This window comes from Peromyscus maniculatus, chromosome 5 (genome assembly GCF_049852395.1).
Source record: "Peromyscus maniculatus bairdii isolate BWxNUB_F1_BW_parent chromosome 5, HU_Pman_BW_mat_3.1, whole genome shotgun sequence".
In the NCBI taxonomy this organism is placed as follows: Eukaryota; Metazoa; Chordata; class Mammalia; order Rodentia; family Cricetidae; genus Peromyscus; species Peromyscus maniculatus.
In genome coordinates, this window is record NC_134856.1 from 70,539,666 (window position 1) to 70,554,113 (window position 14,448).

General features: G+C 42.5%; 1 protein-coding gene and 1 long non-coding RNA gene across 3 annotated transcripts in view; one reads left to right on the forward strand and one right to left on the reverse strand.

Annotated features, from left to right (window-relative positions):
• The window catches only part of Gpr158 (G protein-coupled receptor 158), a 373,966-nt gene that overhangs the window by 105,283 nt on the left and 254,235 nt on the right, over nucleotides 1–14,448 (reverse strand). The gene's annotated exons all lie outside the window — the stretch shown is intronic.
• On the forward strand, nucleotides 11,935–13,814 carry LOC121829501 (uncharacterized). The gene is made up of 2 exons (XR_006072393.2): nucleotides 11,935–12,097; nucleotides 13,464–13,814. It is a non-coding gene; the product is annotated as an uncharacterized LOC121829501 (long non-coding RNA).

Consider the following 14,448-nt stretch of genomic DNA (forward strand, 5'->3'; position numbering starts at 1 on the left):
GTCCTGTGACTGGTTGTGGTGGCGTTCCAGCACTTTAAACACCAGCTTGCGGTACATGGAGAACCTGGCATCAGATTCTTAAAGAGATACAACTTAGTTCAGCATTTTAATAAATGTTTTAAATACTGTGGAACATGAAGACAATCACATCTGCTTTTGTGATGGAGGAATGTAGACTCTAAAGGAGAGAGAACACTCAGCTAGAATCATTTCAAAATATTGGCCAAGGGGTTTTGGTTGAGAATTGTGAACAGGGAAAGAAGTAAGACAGAGGAAGTCCCTAGTGAGATGCAGCTTAGTGTAAGCCTTAAATTACATATGGGTTCAGCTGAAGAGGGAAGGGTCGGCCTGAGGCTGGGCCAGCACCCTGAGGTTAGGAGAACACAAGTACCACCTACTCACTGATGCCCAGTGCTGAAAATGAGAAGAGAGGTCAGAGCTGAAGAAGGGGTCAAGCTGCTGTTGGTCGTGCATGCACACCCCAACAAGGACAACAGCCTTTTATTCCACAGGTCTGTGAGATCCTGGGAAGTTTTGGGCAACAAAATAGCGTAACTACACTGAAACCTTTGAACCTTTAGCCTGGTGATGGTGTGAACAGATGAAAAAGTATTAAAGAAGTCCAGTTGTGTGAGATGCCTAAGGACCTGGAGAATCAGAAGTCAGAGACACAGAGGGGAGCATCTAAACTTGAAACTGGAGAGGGGAGGAGGGGAGGTGGGGAGGAGGGGAGGGGGGAGGGAAAGAGGGGAGGGGAGGGAAGGGAAAAGGAAGGAAGGGGAGGAAGGGATGAGAGGAGGGAAGAGGAGAGGAGAGGACTTCCAGAAGGAAATGGTTGTATTTAAAGCATAATCCCAGAGTATGAAGTGCCTTGTTTACTTAGAGTCTGTTAAGAATTTGTTTCCATTCAGGATAAACATTTATTCTATAGGCTTAGAATCCTGATCTTAGAACAAATCAGTGCCCTCTAGCCTGGCTGAATGGGAACAGGCCCTCAGAACTAACCTCATATTGTTCCTTTACTTTGTAGAAAATGTATGGATAGAATAGAGTTGTCTCTGTCACCGTCAATATAAGAGAGTATGTTTAGAGAACATCTGTATGTTAGGCATTGCCTTAAAGTTTACACATGTGATGTTTACTCTTGGTTGTTGACTTGTTTAGATTGAGGCCCCTGCAGGAGAATAGTAAAAGCATATTACTGGATGTGTCTGGGATGGCATTTGCAGAGAGAAGCATCTCATTCTCTCACTATTATTCTCTCCCTCTCCACTCTTCCCACCCCATCCCACCCTGTGCAGGCTTCCATGATGTGAGATGTCTTGTCTTCTTCAAAGTGACAGGCTGAAATCTTAGCAAACATGAGCCAACATTGATGGGACAAGTATGAAAAGATGTAGAAAAATGTGTTCTTATTTAATCTTGATTGTAACTCTAATGGGTACATACTATCATTTAACAGATAGAGAAACTGAGGCACATAAAGAAGAGTCATTTTCCTAAGATTGCACAGCTGGCAAACTGTAGGGGTGACACTGGGTTCTGGATAGTCACACCTGAGACATCATGCGGTCAACCTTACACATGCCTGTCTTCAATCACTCAGCTCATGGATAAGCCAGAATAAACGCTAGGGTATGCAATTGAGGGCACGTCAGAGTGTTTAAAAAAATCACAATGAAGGATAAAAGCATGTCTATCTGAGTTAGAGTGTATCTATGACAAACGGTATGAGTCAGTCAAGCAAAGGCATCCTCCTGATGAGGAACAAGGTCCTCAGTGATGATGGTCTGCATTGAAGACCCCTCTCAGGGGCTCTAGATGATAGATAGCATGTTGGAGGCTTGCCTTGGTTGAACCTCTATCTGTAAGCAACAAGATAGATTAGGGCATGTCTCAAAGGCTAAATTACAAATGTGTCACCATGTGGAACCTGGCTGAAGCTAGACAGTAACAGGTAACACTGATGAATTAGGGCCTGTGCTTTGACTGTAGGTGAAAGCAATAGATTCTTTGCAGCTAACGAGGAGCAAAGGAAGTTAGGTGGGAGAACTAATGAATTTTAGAAAAAGAAAGAGGTACTTGGTCGTCCATTCTGCCTGAGTGGTTCATTCATTCTGTCATTCACTCACTCATTTAGTCAACAAATATTTGAATTCATGCAACAGGCATTGTGCTAGACAAGGACAGTAAAATAGGAAATAAAAATGCATTCTGGCCAGGCGGTGGTGGAGCATGCCTTAAATCCCAGCACTCAGGAGGCAGAGGCAGATCTCTGTGAGTTTGAGGTCAGCCTGGTCTATAGAGTAAGCTCCAGAACAGTCAGAGCTCTTACATAGAGAAATCCTGTCTCGAAAAACAACAACAACGAAAATGTATTCTGAGCTCATGGAACTGAACTCAGAAGAAGGAGAAATGGAATGGCATTAATTATAAGCCGTAAACACGACCAAAGAAACAAACAAACAAAAAAAGTAAGGAACAGTGTGAGTCTTAAGGAGTGACCAGAAGGCCCCACTGGGGATGTGACCAAGAGACAGGTTGAAAAATTTGTCTTTGTTATGTGATGAGCTGTTTGGTGGACCCAACCTGAGGCTGGAATCTCTACGTGTTTGAGTACATGCAGATTGGGTGTGTTCTGAGGAACCAGAGCAGGGTTAGAAATGCCCAGAGGTACTCTGCTAATCCTGAGACAGTAAAGAATGGGAAACCGTGGAGAGTGAACTTCCTTTGTCGTGCTGACTGCATTTTTGTCGCCTGCTGGTTTTCCTGTTCACAACAACGCAGTCTTGTAGATGGACATCACGATAAAGAGAAGCACCCACGATAGAGGTTGAGATGTTTTTACTAATGTGACACAAAGAATCAGATTTTGATTTCATATATTTTTTTTAGATTTTTATCTGCAACTGTAAGGTTATGGTCATGATTTCAGAGTAAGAACTTTAAAATCACCCTAGACACTCATACACACATACACACTATGGACATAAACATAAATAAAAAACAGAGCAGTAACTTTGTAGTTAACAGTATCTATAGCTAAGTTTAAAAAAAGGAATTGAGAGAGAGAGAGAGAGAGAGAGAGAGAGAGAGAGAGAGAGAAGAGGTTGGGGAGTTCGCTGAGGAATTGCTCAGCAATTCTGACCAGGTGACCTTGTCTGTGAAGGAACTGGTTGACTTACAGTCCATGTTTATCATTTCTGCCATATGTTATAGTTTGGATGCTAAATTCCCTCCAAAAGCCTATATTTCAGAGGCTTTGAAGATTAATTTGTTTTTATAGGTGTGACCAAAGTCTCTGACATAAATCATCTTTTAAAAAGGATTTAGTTTGGCTTGCACTTAGGAAGAGTTCATTGAGTCCATGGTTGATTGGATTTGGGCAGAACACCAGTGTGGCAGGTCTGGGTAGCAGAGGAATTCCCTCACCTCATGTGGATGTGAAGCAGAGAAAGAGGTAGGAAGAAGTCAAGAACAGGTAACCTTGAGGACCTACTTCATGTAGTTGGGACCCACCTCCTCAAGTTTCCACCTGCTAGACCAAATATTCAAATCGTGAACCTGTGAGGAACATTACAATTCGACAGAGCGCTTGGTGAACAAGGTGTTGCTCCAGAGAGGCAGTGGAATCTTCAGGAAGGTAGGGCTTTGCAAGAAGTCCTCAGGTCACTGGAGGGGTGTGTTAAAAGAGAATTGCCAGGCCTCTGACCATCCTCTCTTCCTTGTGTCCTGACTTAGGCAGTAAGTGGTTTAGATTTACCTTCTGTTCTCCCAGAGCTACCGGGATGATTGATTATTGACTGGAACTTGCTAAATGAAATTTCGCTTGATAAGTTAATGCTCTTACTGTGTGTCATAATAGTGACAAAACACTAACATGTCATATAAGTACCTACAGGAAGGAGCTTACAAATACCACAGCATCTTTGCACGTGAAGGGTGCACGTGCTGGGAAAAGATGTGCACACACCTGAGAGCCTTGTCTTGGTTGAAATTGAGTCACAGTCCATCCTTGGTGGCAGGGGTGGCTTTGCCTGATCTTGGAATCTGCCACTTCTCAGTCTTTAAGTTTGCACGCTGTACTTTTGAAGGATAACCTCCCAGTGCATAAAGCATATCACCTGTTTAGGATTCCCGCTTTCATGGTTACAGGCAGAACTTGTGTGGTCAAAAGATGAAAACTCACAAACAAGCAAAATAAATAAATAGTAACTGTCTAAACCAGGCATGGTGGCACACACCTGGAATCCTAGCACTTGGGAGGCTGAGGCAGGATCATGAGTTCCAGGCAGCCTGAGCTTCTCGGTGAGATCACTGATTGTTGGGGACATGAGTCTGTTTATGTTCAGTGAATGGAGAATCACCAGACAGCAGTGAGATCCCACCTTGACCCCTACTCACAGCGCCAGTTCTGGGAAAGCTCTATAGTCATGGTTCTGATTACAGCATCCTCCAGGACTTCAGTTATAGCTTCTGGTTACCTCATTCATCTTCTCTAGGATAATCTATAGAAAGCACTGACATGTTGTAAGTGCTGAGCTAAGACTCTGGGGAGGGTTACTCGTTGTAGAAACACCCTGGCTGCACCACTTGAATCTGTTCTGTTGTCAGTCTTGGAAACCGTGAGTGGCATGAGGTTATATAAGCCTATCTCTGTCTCAGAGGCAGCCTGAAATAGTATCAGACTCACACATTCCTGGTGTGGGACTAGCCCTGTGCTAGGCTGTCTCTCAGAAAGAGAGAGAGAGAAAGAGAGAGGAAGAGAGGGAGGGAGAGGGAGGGAGAGGGAGGGAGAGGGAGAGGGAGGGAGAGGGAGGGAGAGGGAGGGAGGGAGGGAGGGAGGGAGGGAGAGAGAGAGAGAGAGAGAGAGAGAGAGAGAGAGAGAGAGAGAGAGAGAGAGAACGCCAGTAACCTTTTAGGCCACAGTGTGTGTTCTGTGAAGAAAGTAGAAGGTTTCTCTGGAGGTAAGAGCTCTACAGAACCGAGGCACAGTCCCTGGAGCTTTATGCATGCTAGGGTGAGTCCAATAGCAAGAGAACACCGACAGGAGGTGAGACAGAGGAAGCTAGAAATAGGGAGTAGGGCTCGTACTGTGGCCCTGCTGCTCACGAACAAGGCAAATTGGTCTCCCCCACCGCCTTGAGACTGGGCCTCTCCCTACCCAGGGAGTTCTTCCAGGAACTCAGAATCCTCCTGCCTCAGCCTCCCAAATGCTAGGATCATAGGCATGTGCCAGCATGCCTGGCTTAGTTTCTACTGCCAGGCAGATCCTGTCTACGGCCACTGAAGTGGGACTGACAGCATTCGCCCGTCTAGTCCACAGCCTCTGAGGAAGGTTTCAGAGTCTTTTCAAATGTAACCTTCCCAGCTGCTTGAACTGGCCAGTGAGTCATTTCCAGGGTCATGGGGCACCACCCAGTCTTCAGCAGCTCCCAAGTGACCTTCCAGGCTCTGTATTTCAACGGTCTGTATATGGCTACTCTTTTCTAAGCAGGCAGCGGGATGATGGTTAGCTCGTCGAGGGAGAGAGAACTGGCACACTACACACGAAGATAGGATTTCAAATGATCACAAGGATAAAAAGGACAAGATCTGATTACAGCAAATAATGGAAGAGGGATTTTGTGAGGAGGCCGTTAAGAAGGATCCCCCACCAGAAGGTGGCACTGCATGCTTTGAATCCCAGAACTCAGGAGGCAGAGGCAGGTAGATCTCTGTGAGTTCAAGGATAGCCAAAACCTCCTTCAACAGAGAAACCTCGTCTCAAAAAACCTCCAACAACAAAAAGATCCTTCTAAAGGCAATGGTGCTATGCTGTGACAGAAGGTAGAGAAGCAAGAAGTGTGTGTACCCTCTGTGGAGACCGTGGTGACCATCCTTCTGAAGAGGCTTGTCCTGAACTGCTTTCCCTAAAGCATCCATTTGCCCATGCACTAGACAGGCAGATGTCAATGGGCATTGCATAACTTTCAATGCTCCATAACATTTTTCTTCAGTGTGGTGTACTCGATGCCAAACACAGCTGGAGACCTCCAAGCAAACTATTTGCAGAGGAATAAAATGTCCAAATGATTCCTAAATTAGTTTGATTGCACACAGCAATCTGTTTCCCCCCATTCTTATACCTTGCAGCAGTTTAATTTATATGCCAATAAGCTGCCATGTGCAATAGTTCTGTGGTTGTGAGCCTTGTTCATGAGCAGTCACGTTACAGTGCAAGTACCTCCCCAAGGTTTAAGTTCATGCATTTCCTTCACTATAACCTCAGCCACTTTTAGTGGTTAGCAAAGGGCATAGAACACCTACTGGCCTTCGTGGTTCAATTCCAAATGAATACAATATGCTTACTTAGTTAATACTGGTCATGTCAAATCACTGTGTGCAGCTTACATATGTCACATTCTAAAGCCCTGTTGCATTATAGACTAACCTAGTAAAGGCCTTACTGGCCTTTCTTTCAGGATTTAAAGGTGATCCAGTGGCGACTTTAGCCTTTCCCGTTTTTTGTTTTTTTTTTTCCCCTACCAAAAAAGCAGGCAGCATTCCCAGGTGCTTTGAAAAAGTCAGAGCAGCTCATTAATGTAAAAGCAAATGTCATTCCTAAAGCGAACATGGGCCTCACACCAATACTTCCTTGCATATTTATCCATGGTACATAGAAATTCTAATTGGTAAAATGCAGGTTTTCACAGAGGTCCTCAGCCCTCGGCAAACCAAATTAAATAAAAACAATGACTGTCACAGACCGCAAGCTCAATTATTATCAGGGCTAAGGGCAAGAATTCATTTCTTCCTTTGACAACATGGGACTAGTCATCAAGTTAATGTGTAATTGAAAAGAAATTCACAAATGTTGGGTCTGAGAAGAATTAATTCATTCTGCTTATTTCAAAAAAAGGAAATCTGGTTAATCACATGCTGAAATCAAACTCAGCAAAGGAAATTTAAATCCTCTGGGCTCAAAGGCTTTCCTTTGAAATTATAGCAAACTCTGAACTCTGTTATGGCCTCCAAAGCCCTCTATAACTGAGTCCTTCTGCTTTACTCTTACTCCTGCTACTCCTCATCACTCTCCCAGCCTACTGGGATTTATTTTTCTCCCATTAGCATCATAAACACGGCTAAGTTGACTGCCACCTTGGAAGGTATTCCTTATGCATTGTTGCTGTGGGCGTTCTCATGAGCAGCTCCTCTGTCCATCCGGCATCAAATGATTTCAGGATCATCTTCTCATGCTACCCACCAGCTCTTCCCTGTTTAATATTCTCCATAGCACCCATCATTATCTGACAGTTCCCAGTGTTTATTAGTTATGTTCTGTCTTCCATACAACACTATAAGCTGCATGAGAATCTGTCTTTAACTGCTGTATCAAAAAAAAAAAAATAATCCAAAGGGTAAGCCATTCAGACTACACGGGTGATGAAAAGGAAGCCATGTAAGTAAGAAGAGCAAGGGGCAGCCAGGGCTCCCACCATGTCACTGTGGGAAACTCCTGCTGCCCCCGGGAGCTCCTCTGAATGCGGGCTGAGCATTCACTGTGAATCTCAGCACAGCTGAGCAGCACCCTGGGTATGAAACAGTAAGCCTGTGGCATTTCAAAGAAGGTAAACTCTCCTTTCATGAACTTCTTCCTAAATCCAGACTTGAAATTATAATATATCGTCTCTGAAATAAAATTCTTCCAAATTTTAACTAAAATCAGAGGACTTTGTGAAAAGAAAAGGAAAGATATCAACTTCTGCCACCTTGCTAACCAAGTCAATATTCAATCTAAAAGGAAAATAGCCTCATAGAACTCAGACTTCCCCCCTTTCTTGTTAACCAAATTCCCAGGAATTCAACTGCGAGCACTTCTAAATCTGAAGTCTCTGAAGGCTTCCTTTAGCTCTGAGACCTGAAGGAGGCCCAGATGCCAGGGCCATGAGCAGGCCCTGTGGCTGCCAGGCATCCTAAAGCCCTCAAACAAATGATGCCCGTCTCTGAAGTCTCAGCGCCTGAATATAATGCTTTCCCAGGGAACCTGACAGTTCCAGGCAGCAACTACTGCATGACATACCATCATCCTCTGAGCAGAAGCTGTTTAAAGTAAGGTGACCCCATTCACCTCCCACACAGTCCTGAACCCAAAGCAGTTTGCTGCTCAGGGGGCAAACTGTGGGAGTAATATTAGTCATCTGCAGTATCTACTTCTACTGCCAAACTACCACCCAAATCTAGACATAGAAAGCCAGGTTTACAAATACTAGTCAGACAGCTTGGCCTCAAACTAGCACCAATATTATGTAAACATGCATGGCTTTATCTTCCACACATTACAGAATAAATTGTCGACCCTGGGTGCACATGAGAATCATCTAGGGCGGTTTGAACAAGCTGATTCTCAGGTTCTGTTCAAACCAGTTACAGCAACATGTAGCATGAATCTTAAATAGTCTTATTAATAAAAACAAACCCAGAGCCAGATATTGAGGTGAATGCTGGAAGATGAGAGAAGTAGAGCAAGCCACAGCTTCCTCACCTTGCCAGTTCCTCAGCTGATCCTGTTTCCTAGGACTGGAAGCCTCCGAGTTCTCATCTAAATGGATCTCAGCTGAACTGCTGCTCAAAACAGCTGAACTAGGCCAAAAGCTTCTAGTTCCTGGTTCCTCGTGCCTTTATATATCTTTCTGCTTCCTGCCATCACTTCCTGGGATTAAAGGCGTGTGTCACCATACCTGGCTGTTTCCAGTTGAACTCACACAGATCCAGACCCATCTCTGACTCCTGAATGCTAGGATTAAAGGTGTGCGCGCCACCATTTTCTGGCCTCTATATCTAGTGGCTGTTCTGTTTTCTGACCCTAGATAAGTTTATTATGGTGCACAATATTTTGGGGAACACAATATCACCACAGAAACAAGCTCTTTGGGGACGGGGTGGAGCCCCAGGCACCAGAAGTGTTCGCAGATCCAGGATGATTGTAATGTGTGGTGTTGTTTGCAATGTGTGGCAGAGTTTGAGAACCACTGCGTTACAGAAAGATCCACATTCAGCCATGAGAGTACCTTCTGGACTTGCTTTAAAGAAAAATAACTAATTCTTGCATTTATATACTCAACATGCGCGCGCGCGCACGCACACATACACGGAAGTAGATTGATTTTACATGAAAGACAGTGGCTACAAATATGTGTGTAATTGCAAGGGAATTAAGGGGAATTTGTTACACTGGTGTCTCAGGTTGTATATGATGTATATCCATTTCTTTATATCAAGTAAAAATAAAAGTTAACCCAATCTTTCAATCTCTATCCCTTACTTCCTTTTCATTATCCAAATTATATTTTTTTCATATTTTCTTTAGGATTTTATGAAAGGATACTATATTTACATTATTTCTACCCTGCCTTCTCTCCACTCCAACTCTTCCTGTGGCCAGATCTCAAATTCATGACCTCTTTTTTAATATTATAGATAATAATAGTTATATGTATGTATACTTATGTATATTGTCTTAGGGTTTCTATTGCTGTGAAGAGACACCATGACCACAGCAACTCTTACAAAGGAAAGCATTTAATTGGGTCTGGCTTACAGTTCAGAAGTTTAGCCCATTATCATCATGGCAGGGCATTGGCAGCGTGCAGGCAGGCACGGTGCTAGAGGAGCTGAGGGTTCTACATCTTGCAGGCAACAGGCAGTAAACTGAGACACTGTGTTGTGGGAATTTGATCCAACCAGCCAATGGTAGTAGGGTGACTGGCCCTATGGGGAGTGGTCTTCTCTGAGCATGTGACTGAATAAGAACAGAGGAGTGGGGTCCTATGCTCTATACTGGGTGGTTGGAGCAGGAGCAAGCGGCAGAGAAGTGTGGCTTGTGGTTGGTTCCCATCGCCCTCTGAATGGCAGGACACGGACAGCTGGGTCAGCAGCAGTGTCTACTTTGTTCTGTGTTGTGGGTGTATCTTATTGATTTCATTTCCCTAATGTATTTTACCTGGCCCATTGAATCGGTGTCCCACTTCAACACTGGGTGTGGCTTGAGTATATATTAAATCTCAAAGTCCACCTCCCCATGACACACTTCCTCAACAAGACCACACCTACTCCAACAAAGCCACACCTAATAGTGCCATTCCCATTGGGGGCCATTTTCTTTCAAATCATTAACTATATACAACCCGCTGAGTCCATTCAGTGTTGTTCACAGTGTTTGTGTTTGGGAATGGCCACTTGGGGCTGGGGAACCAGGAGTCTCAATATTTTCAAATGCTATTTCCAAAATGCTAAAAATTTTCGAGAACCTTGAACATAAAAACAGGTTATAATTCAAAAGTCCATGGTTATTTTAAACAGTAAAATATTTTCTCTGTAGAAAATAGTAAAAATTGGTAGCATTTCCCAATAAGCCCTTTTAAGCCAAATGATAGCTGAATTATACATATAAATATTGATTAGATCCTGGGATACAGAAGAAACCTATCTTCATCTGTTCAGAGAGCTATGTTTTACTTAGGCTGTATATTATTTCTCCTGAAGTTGTACATAAAATGCTTTTACATTCAAAAGAGGACAAATACTATAGAATTGTATTACTATAGAATATACAAATTTATAGAGATAGAAAGATCAGACATTATCTCAAGATGGAGAAGAAAGGAATATAGAGCAATGATTTCCTAAGTACAGAATCTCTGTTTTGTGTGATGGAAAAGTCCCACAAATGGACAGTAGTATCAGGACATAATATCATGAATGTAATATATCAATACAATTAATTAATATCATAAATATAATTATTGAATGAGTACTGCGAATGTGGTCAATGAATACCACAAATGTAATTAATATCATGAGTGTAATTAATGAATATCATGAGTGTAATTAAAATAAATAAATAATTTAAAATTTAAAAAAAAATCTAGAAGTGTGGTTCTCAACATTTCTAATACTTCAGCTCCCTTTTTTTGGTTTCTCTGTGTAGCTCTGGCTGTCCTGAAAGTTACTTGGTAGACCAGAATGGCCTCAGACTCAGAGATCTGCCTGCCTCTGCCTCCCAAGTGCTGAGATTAAAGGTGTGCTCCACCAATGCCTGGCTGCTGGGACCATTTAATACAGTTCCTCATGGTGGTGACTCCTCCAATCATTAAATTATTTTCATTGCTACTTCATAATTGTAATTTTGCTACTGTTATGAATCATAATGGATATGCAGGATATCTGATATGCCACCCCTGTGAAAGGGTTGTTCAACCCCACAAAGGGATCTCGACCCACAGGTTGAGAACCACCAGTCTAGACTCAAATAAAGCCATGACTAAAGTGTAATAAAGTCAAATTATTGTGAGAAGTTTAAGGATACCATTAAAATTAAAATGGTTCTCTCTGTCTGTCTCTTCTCTCTCTCTCTCTCTCTCTCTCTCTCTCTCTCTCTCTCTCTCTCTCTCTGTCTCCCTCCCTCTCTGTCTCCCTCCCTCTCTGTCTCCCTCCCTCTCTGCCTCTCCCTCTCTCTCTCTCTCTCTCTCTCTCTCTCTCTCTCTCTCTCTCTCTCTCTCTCTCTCTCTCTCTCTCTCTCTCTCTCTCTTTCTCTCTCCAGGTTGGCCTGGAATTCACTGTATATTCCAGACAGTCTCAAACTCATTGCAGTCCTTCTGCTTCGGCCTTCCAAGTGCTGGAATTAGGAAGCATACAACCACATCTAGGTTAAAATGATTCTTTCTTGATGATATATTTAAGAGGAAATGAAAAAGTCTCTTTCACTGTAATTGTTCAGCTAAAGGTAGAAAGGTATCTTTTTTTTCTTAATTTTCCAGGTACTTTTAAGAATGTAATGCTATATTTTTCATCCATTCTGATTTTGATTCTGATTCTGGTTCTGACCTTCCTGAGGTCATCCCTTCTGATTCTGATTCTGGTTCTGATTCTGATTCTGACCTTCCTGAGGGCAGGTATCATTTCTCAATGCTCTGCTTTGGTATTTACTGTGTGCAGCACACCACATGCATTGTTTGCTTAATAGATATTTCATGAATGGATGAAAAACTGAAATGGCAGAAGAGCTGGAAAAGATCTCCTTAAAGAACTTAGCTCTTGAATATTTTAGACACATCAGGTGAGCATGTATGCTTACTTACTGATAGTGAATCATGTTAGCTCTTGATAACACTTCCTGATTTAAAAAAACAAGGCTAATAGTCCTTATTATCAGTGGCAAATTTCTGTGAGTTGCTCCCTGACTTTGGTGAGAGCTATGTGTCCTTTTTCTTAAAATACTCCCCAACATCCACTTTGGGGACAAATACATTTGGAAATGCTGTTTAAACAAAGTTAATCATGGCTTTTATGTTCTAGTATATGTTTAAATCTCCATTTGCTCTGAGTGTGTAATATTCCTCATTTGTTTAGTCATAGGACAATTTAAATGAAGATATTCTGGAATCACCGTTTCATAGAATTCAGTTTGGAAAAACATTAGCTTCCATCACACCAGCAAAATTCCTTAGTCTGATGTTCAGGACCTTAAAGACCCATGTGTCTCTCCTTACTTCTTGGGTCTACTTAATATATGCCACATACACTTACAGTCATTGCCTCATTAATGATTCTTATTATTCCTAATGAGGATGGATTTCCCCACCTCCTGTGTCTATCTCTACTCCAAACTCAGACTTCATCTTTCTAAAGCCTACTGCTCTCTTCCAGTCAACAAAGTTCCCACTCTCAGATGCCCATTACCGCTGTCAGTTCTACCCAACAGGTAGCTGGCAAAAAAAAAAACTGCCTACGGCTGCAGTGACCATTTCTCATCTAGTGATATTTTTCAGCTGTAAATAAATAGTGCACAATCGCTTCTAGACTTCAATTCCATGAGGACTAGAGCTCCGCTCTTTTTAAGCGGTCTGAAGACAGTGCCCTTGGTAGAGTGAACGCTGGATGCCAGTTAATTGTTTATTCAGTGTAAGCTCCTGTGTCCCTTGGAACTTAACCTTTAGCACAAGATGAGAGTGAGGACAGCTGCTTCCACGGCCAACAGTCCTTCTCTGCCTTTCGGAGGCTTCCTTCCTCATCCAAGCGTCTGTTTCTAGCTAAATGGGACAGCACCAACAGTTTCCACGAACGAACGTTTTGAACTAACTTGAATACTAACTTGAACTTATCTTGTTAAGCACTGGTTAGCTACAGAAGTCAATTAAGGCTGTTCATTTGTTTAGAATGATACCCAGCAGATCCTTGTGTCACTAAGACGTAGCCCAATATTGTAAAGAGGACCACACCTGCAAAGTGTCTCTCCATATCTCATGTGATAAGATGGTGGCATTCCAAAAACAGTCTTTGCATAGTTGATGTTCAGAAATGATTGAGTGGTTTATAGACTTTTGATAGCTAATGGTGTTATTTTGTCAGTTTCTAAGTGAAGGAAGTGCCTTTAGGGGGAACTCTTATATTAATGGCATCTTCTACACAACCTTTTGTTTCAGGTAAAACTTTTGGAGAAAATGGCCATGCCCAGAGGTGTTCCTATCTGGCATCTTCGTGGCACAAGCTGAGTACATTTGAAAGTATACCTTTTTGCTGTCTTAACCTTGGAAATGCGCCCAATGACCTTGAGCTAAGCTTGCCTGATAATGTGTCTGCTAGTTTTCCATCTAGAACCTTGATCTTTAACTGAACATGCTCAGGAATGTACTCTGAGATATTTTCTCACACGAATACGTACAGGCTCTACAAACAAACCCTGTATGTTTCCTTTTCCCAAGGGCATTGCTTTGGATATCACTCTTGGGCTCTCCTCACCTGCAGCAGGTAATAAATATTTCTCTGCTCTTTTGGCGATGTGCTTTTGCCTTTGCATACACTAAGATGAGAACCTACTGCATTTCATTTCAAAGCTTCCCAAAATCTACTTCACCAAACTGAAATCACTAGGAAGCAGAGCTTGCTAATGCAAAGAAAGTTCAGTGGCTAAGGGGGTGCCAAGTGTAACTGTGGGGATATTTTCAGGGCAATAAAGTATTGTATTATCTTTAACCAGTGGGTTCTCAATCACAAGTGATTTTCATGCATCAAGGAACATTTGGAAGTTCCCAGAGACACTGTCAGCTGTCATAAATAGGATCAGGATGCTACCAGCCTGAAGTTTGGTTGAGACCAATATGCTAAACATCCTCAGTGCACTAGGCAGACCTCCAACAGAATGAGGCAGTCCAGAATGCCAGCAATGCTGGACAGAGAAAGCTTTCTCAGAGATAAACAGTGGAAGCTAACGGAGCAGACAAAATCCCCTGGCTGGTGAAGAAAAGAAACTTGTTTAATAAAATGCATATTAGTAATTTTCTGATGCACGCTGGTGATAATTTTTAAGACTTCTGTTTTCTCTAATAAATGGAAACCCAAGCTGTGGAAAGATTTAATAGAAAATTTACTGACAACATACAATTCACCATTGGGCAATTTCTCTAAATG